Source organism: Geospiza fortis, unplaced genomic scaffold (assembly GCF_000277835.1).
Source record: "Geospiza fortis unplaced genomic scaffold, GeoFor_1.0 scaffold192, whole genome shotgun sequence".
Taxonomy (NCBI): domain Eukaryota; kingdom Metazoa; phylum Chordata; class Aves; order Passeriformes; family Thraupidae; genus Geospiza; species Geospiza fortis.
Genome location: NW_005054315.1, coordinates 3,033,445 through 3,039,965, shown reverse-complemented (window position 1 = coordinate 3,039,965; position 6,521 = coordinate 3,033,445). Strand labels below are relative to the sequence as shown.

At 42.4% G+C, this 6,521-nt stretch overlaps 1 long non-coding RNA gene across 1 annotated transcript; it reads right to left on the bottom strand.

The window, feature by feature from the left end:
- Positions 1 to 725: 725 nt before the first annotated feature.
- On the bottom strand, positions 726 to 4,591 carry LOC115947784. The gene is made up of 2 exons (XR_004081639.1): positions 4,466 to 4,591; positions 726 to 4,009 (listed from the first exon to the last, which is right to left on the bottom strand). It is a non-coding gene; the product is annotated as an uncharacterized LOC115947784 (long non-coding RNA).
- Positions 4,592 to 6,521: the final 1,930 nt, after the last annotated feature.

Genomic DNA, 6,521 nt, shown 5'->3' with positions numbered 1-6,521 from the left:
ACAGGATGAAGAAAAATGATGGGTAGATTTAAGTTTGCTTTTTTGCCTATTGATGCTTACCAACACAAAAGGATTCTGCATTATGTTTGTAGCATTCTGACTGCTTTTTCCACTTTGATATCTCTCTTGTACCTCTTTTTTCTGGAGATACTTAAAAGGAACTCTACCAGTCTGTAAGTAAAGCAACCTGTAACAGTGAGCAGCAAAGTTCTGGCTGCTTTGCAGCTCTCAGAGTCAAAGCTAAGTTTCATACAACCTAATCTGAGTCGCCACCAAAAAAATATAAAAATTTCTTTTCCTTCTGTACATGTTGCAGTACAAAACAGAGAGAGATCTGAGTTTTTAGTTGTGGTTGTTCATGACCCTCTTTGGTAAGAACTGCTGAATTTCTATTTATGTGCTTAACAACTGGAACAAGCTCCATTTATTATTGCATAAAAAGTCCTCCTTCATCACTTTCTTCCAAGCTACACAGAAGCCTTGATCAGTGAAGATATGGGATTGCTTTCCTGACATTTATTGAATAACTATTATTTAAAATCTTTTGCTTATTTCAATGAATTTGTCATACATTGTATTTTACAATAGATTCTTTTTTCACCTGTTATTTACATTAAAATTTCAATGCTGTGTTGATAGAAATAAGGCAATGAATGTATACAGGTAAAAATGATATTCAACAAAAAAATAAGAAATAAGTGGAAATATACCAGAAAATGCAAATATTTGTGTTGCTATCAAATTACATTTATTTGTAAGAAATATTAAAAGTTAAAAGTATTGCCATAAAAAGTAACCTTGAGCATCTCTGTTCAAGCATTTCTAATTCTTTCTAAGTTAATCTGGTCTCACAGGGAAAGAAATATGTAGCAAAAATAACCTTTTTCAGCCTAGTGGCAAGAGGCACAGCAGTGTAAAAGCCCTTGAACCACAGCCCCTCAGAAGTCATTATACAGTGACATCATTCAGGGTTGGATCAAGGCTTGAGCAAAAGATATTTGGAATTTTAAGCAGATGTGAGACCAGAATCAAGTTCAATATATAGATATCAATTGCACTGAAATGTGTTTTTCTATTTTAGTAGAATCAGAGAACAATTCTATCAGTCTGCATCAGTACCTGCAAAACAAGTTGCTTTTCCAAAGAAATCTGAGTAGCTGACAATTTGCTCCCCAAAACTATTTCCTTTCACATTTTCATTAAAGCTATAATTCAATTTAGGAAAATAAAATAAATAAATACCCCAAACAGGTTTTTAGTAGTGTTTTTATAGTTCAGAATTCTACTCTGAAAAATGAAGTAGAAAAACCACAATGCTATATATGCAAATAGAACTAAAATACCTGAAGGTTTGCTTTTCCATGGTGGAAACATTACACAATAACTGACAGGAACTTAAATTTCATCATTATCGTACATTTGTAGAGTTTCTTCAAAAGTTACCTTGATAGCTAATTTGAGAGTACTGACTTAGATCACAATACAGTAATTAGCCAAAGTTAAAATTAAAGTAAAATCTGAAAGAAAATGAATCAAGTAATAGAATACATGGTGTAGTACTTTCTGCATGGGAAACTCAACTGATAATCTTACAGATCATGAATTATCAGGGAAGACATATGCTTTGATTGTACAACTTTGTTACAAAACTGTCTTTGAATTAAGGTGGCAATGCAATAGGTGCTATCTTCACTGAAAATACTATGTGTGGGCTTTTATACTACTTTGAAGAGGTATTTTGCGTGAATTTTTGTTGTGGCAATAAAAACAGTAAAAGTTTGAGGACTGCAGGATGTCTTGTAGTTCTCTACTGCTTTGGAGGTGTGTGATTAGTTATATATCACTCACATATATCTTACAGTAAAATAATTCTTTGAAAGGCTAGAACAAATCCTGAATAAAAAGAGTTAATGCAAACATTTTAAAGTAATTCTGTTCCTTATCTGAGCATGAGGTGAAATGAAAGAGAGGGAGGAAAAGAAAAACTTGTATTTCAGCAGAAGGGGGTTCTTGTCTCTTCTTGGCATCTCTGCTTTCCAGTAATTTTTAATCTCATAACTCAAAGTTGTGATCATTTCTCATGACAGAGAGTTGCTTGGCTATCTTTTCTACATAATTTTATACTGAAACTGGAATAAGAGAAACAAGACAAAACAAAACCTAAACCCTGTATGCTCTATTTGCTGAATACATGGTTTTCTCCCCCCAGTGTGTGTGTGCCAGGTAGCACTACACTGGGCTGGATGATAATAAACATGAAAAAATACAATCAGTGCACGAGCAGAGATAGCTGTGGCTGAATGTACCAGGACTAGGGCTGGTAGAGGGATGGGGCAGAAGTTCCAGCTGTGAGAGAACAGCAAAGTTCAGCTTCTCAAGGGTGGAGCTGATCTTGTTTCCAGTTAGTTCCCCCATCCAATGCTGGGCCACTGGGAAAGGAGGTTGTCCCTGCTTATCTGAGCCCCTGCCTGAAGGGCAGATCTGGGGCCGTTTCCCTGCCAGCAGAGCCAAGGTCATTAAGCTGGGGTGATCGGAGCTGGTTTGGTTCCGTGAAGGGGCAAAAAGGCTGAGTGGAGGGGGGTAACCCACCTTTGGGCTGACACCCCTGGCGTGTGAGGCTGGCAGGCTGCTGAGAAGGGGTAAGGTCCAGCTGGCAGCATGAGCTTAGAACAGGGCTCTTGTAGGAGAGGGGCATGTCTGAGTCCAGAGTGTTGACATGACCTTGTGGGCCCCTGTCTCCCACCATTGGTCTGTATCCTGAGGACACCATCCATCTCACCATCAGCTGGGAATTGTGGTGGCCACACCCTCTACATAGCCGCATGGCAGCACCTACATGGAAGGCGTGACCAGAAGTTGCTCCTCTTTGGAGTTCCTCCTTTACAAGACCTTTCTGGAAGTGCTTCAGCAGAGAGCCAGATGAAGATGCAATGCTTACAGGAGCAGGGCGTTTGGCCCCTGGCTGTGTGCATTGCTGCTGTCCTCTGTGTAGGCACTGGCTGCAAAACATTGTTTTTCCTCTGGGTTTCTGCATTCAACTCAGTAAGTGACTAATTCAGACCTGAAGCAAGTCCAACACTTCCTAGAACATAGGTTTTAGGGGATCCATTTGTCTAAGAGGTAAAGTTTTGAGGTGCTAAGCGAACAAATACCTGGCAGAGAAGGATGTTTACAGTACATATCATCTCTACTACAATACTTGTATGAGGCAGATAGCAGTCTGAGTTCTTGCATTACCCATTTGACCACAGGGCTGATGTAGTTGAAAACAGGCTTTCTTCTAGCGCAGTAGTTATTCTTGGAAAACCCTCTCTGGTGAGGGGAAAGATCTTCCAGCCAGAAGATGAAACATTGCCTGCACATTAAGTTATTTTCCCCATTCACTTCCATCTCTCTTTGGTTTTGTTACTCTTATCTTTTCCTTCATATCCACCACTGCATTCTGAAAAGGGCAGCTTTAATTTTGGGAAGCCAAACAAATCACAGTGAATAATTATTTAGTTTTAAATAATTCCATCATTTTCTTCCTTTGTAGTTTATGTGATGTTGTTACAGAATGCACTAACCAAGCTAAAGGGGAAGAGACAGTTTAAGGGGTAGGAAAGAAGCACTGAATTATTCTTGGTCCTGCAGAGAATGCATTTAGGAGTTTCTTAGCCCAGCTCTCTCAGACCAATGGAGCTTTTTTCTCTGCTCCCTCATGAGCACGGAACAGTCGGCACTGAGGGTGACCACTCTCACGTGTGACCGCTGTGTCTGTGTCGTAGGCAGTGTCAGAGGCTGGGCAGGATCCATCTCTGTAGGCTCACTGGAGTAAAACTATCCCTGGAGAAGCAGCTTTGGATTCACTGACTCCTTCGAGATAAGAGATTGGGAAGAGGAAACACAACCCCCAGCATTTTTAGATATCGATGGCACAGACCTTTGCTCCTTGAGCACAGGCTCCTTACATGAGGGTGGAAGAGAGGGGAGTTTCCTCTGCTTACCACATGGTGATCACAAGTGTCACCTACAGACAAAAGAAAATGAAAAGGAACAATAAGTGAAACACGGGCAATGATCTAGTCTCTTGAAAATGCACATTAATCATCTGACAGCCCTCAGCTTTACTGAACTGAAAGTTCGTTTCTCATGGCAGAGTTAACTTTGGGATCAGTGCCGGGAGGCGAAGCTGGAACAGGGCTGGCAGCAATATTCAGGAGCGACAACTGCATGAGTGTATTGAGAAGCAGAGTATTCACAAAAACTCCTAACGGACCCATAAATACCCAGCTTAGCTGCTGGTTTAATCACTCGCAAAGACATTGCCTGACTCTTTTAAAGCCGCGAGTATCTGAAGTTTTGGAAGCGATTGTGAATAAATACTTCACTGCCTGCTCACAGCCATGTTTCCCCGGCGTTAGCTCATTAGAGTGCCTGAAAGAGACCCGACAGAAAATAAGTTAAATGCAACTTAAATCATCACCCCATTCGACGCTAAAAGCAGCACGAAAGGCGAGGCGTTCACCAAAAGGTTGCAAAAGGCGTCAGCTGCACCGCAGTTAGGAGTGGAGGGAGCGGGATTGCGGGATGGGAGCGGCCAGCGTGGCTGGGATCCCAGTCCCCAGTTGTGGTGGTACTTTTTTTGCTTTTTTTCCTCCACACGATTTTTCTTTTTTTTTTTTTTTTTTTTTTGGTGACTTCGAAAGATGTCACGGCAAAGTGAAATCTTTGTGGAGGGCTGATCATGCATTCAGACTGTAGTGTTTTCAAAATGTGATGTTTTGCAATGATGACATTAGAGTAGCAACCAAGGGTCCGAGACAGCAACGCCTGCTGCAGCTGGGCTTCGCTTTGAAATGCCCAAGACAATGGGGGCCACTGTTCTTCATCGCTTCGCCTTTCCATTCCATTTGCATAGTCTGTTCTGCCTGATTGACCAGCTTGGGCTGTCCAAGGGACCAGCATTGTTCACAGATCACTTCAAGATGGCACAGATGACAAGATTCAGGTGAGAGATGAAGTGGGATGATTCTCAAATGCCGTAAGAAAAAGCTACCCTGGGAACTTTTAGCTCAAGTGAAATAATTCAAGAATTTAAGCAGTTAATTTTTTTTTCAAGAAAACGATCATATTTGGAACTGCGCCGTCATGACACACAAATAAGTAATAGGAGGTTTGTGTGTGTGTTTCGCTGAGGTGTTTTGATTTGTTTGTGTTCGGTTGTGTTGGGGGGAATTTTTTTTCTGTTTTGTTTTTTTGGTCGTGTAGTTTGTTTGGTTTTTTTTTTTTCTTTTCCGTCACAGATCTCACCTTCCTCAGGCTAGGACACGAACCATGCTACTGGAAACCTTCGTGAATAAAAGTTTGCTTACAAAAAAAAAAAAAAAAAAATCTTAAGTCGAATATAAATAAAGCAGCTCATCATAGAGGCGAGTGTTTAAATTCTTTGATGCCTGCTCCGTAACTAAACGCCAGTTTAGGATTACTCAGCTAACGTTCATAAAGCGCTTTCGAAGTGGAACACCCCGGCAGAAGGGCGAGCGCTGCCAGCCAGCCCTGCGGCGGGACGGCGGCCCCAGCCCGGGCTCCGGGCGGGCAGCGAGGGCAGGCTGCAGGACGCCTCGCTCTTCCCCAAGAAGTTGCAAACTCTCTGCTGGCATGGACTCACCACTGAAATGTCATGGTTTCGGCTGCTTTTTCGCTTTTTTTTTCTTCCCCCCCCATACTCAAGTTCTCAAGTAAACACACACACACGGTAGCGCCCCTAAAATGAGTTTCATTTGACACCGATGTTTTGACTTCATCTCAAAAAGACAAAATCTTTGTCGTACAAGTATGTTTTCCCTGGAGGGGTTTCCAGCACAATTTGCTATAATTTCTTTACACCTAACGGAACTGATGGGATCTGAGCAGTAAAACATATTCCCACAGTAGTTTCGCTCTCTCGCACTCTCTGTTACCCTCCTGGGGTTCAGCTCACTCTCTAGCATAAATATTGCCAATAATTGTGCTAATACGGTGATTCTCGGAAGGCAGCAGAACTCTCTTCTCCTCGTGTACCAGACCTAAAGACTGATGCGACTCCTGCTTAATCTCTGGGTGTATTCTCTCCTAGCTGCTCGTCTTTCCCCTGCAGAGACTAATACACTTAATTACATGATTTACAAGAATTGCCAACAAGGTCCCAGGGGCCGCTAAAGACCCGACGAGCGGGGCGTAAGGTGCGCGTCTGACTGCCGCGCGGGCACCTCGAAGGGAAGCCGCCTTCAGCGGGACTCGGCTCTCCTAAATTATCCAAAATTTCAGGCTCCTCTTCTCTGTTTTACACACCCCCCTTTCATGTTGTGTTCCGGTCCCAGGTTGGTTTGAGGGGCGCCGTCGTCCCCGCTCCCCCTCCTCCCGAGAAGGTGGCTAAAAGCTGCAGAGGAAACTTAAGTGGCTCTGGAGTTTGTTTAATTTCCCTCCAGTGTTTACTGATAATTCGAGAGACGCTTATCTCGGGGAATATAACGATTAATACAACCGCAGGTTTCCAGATA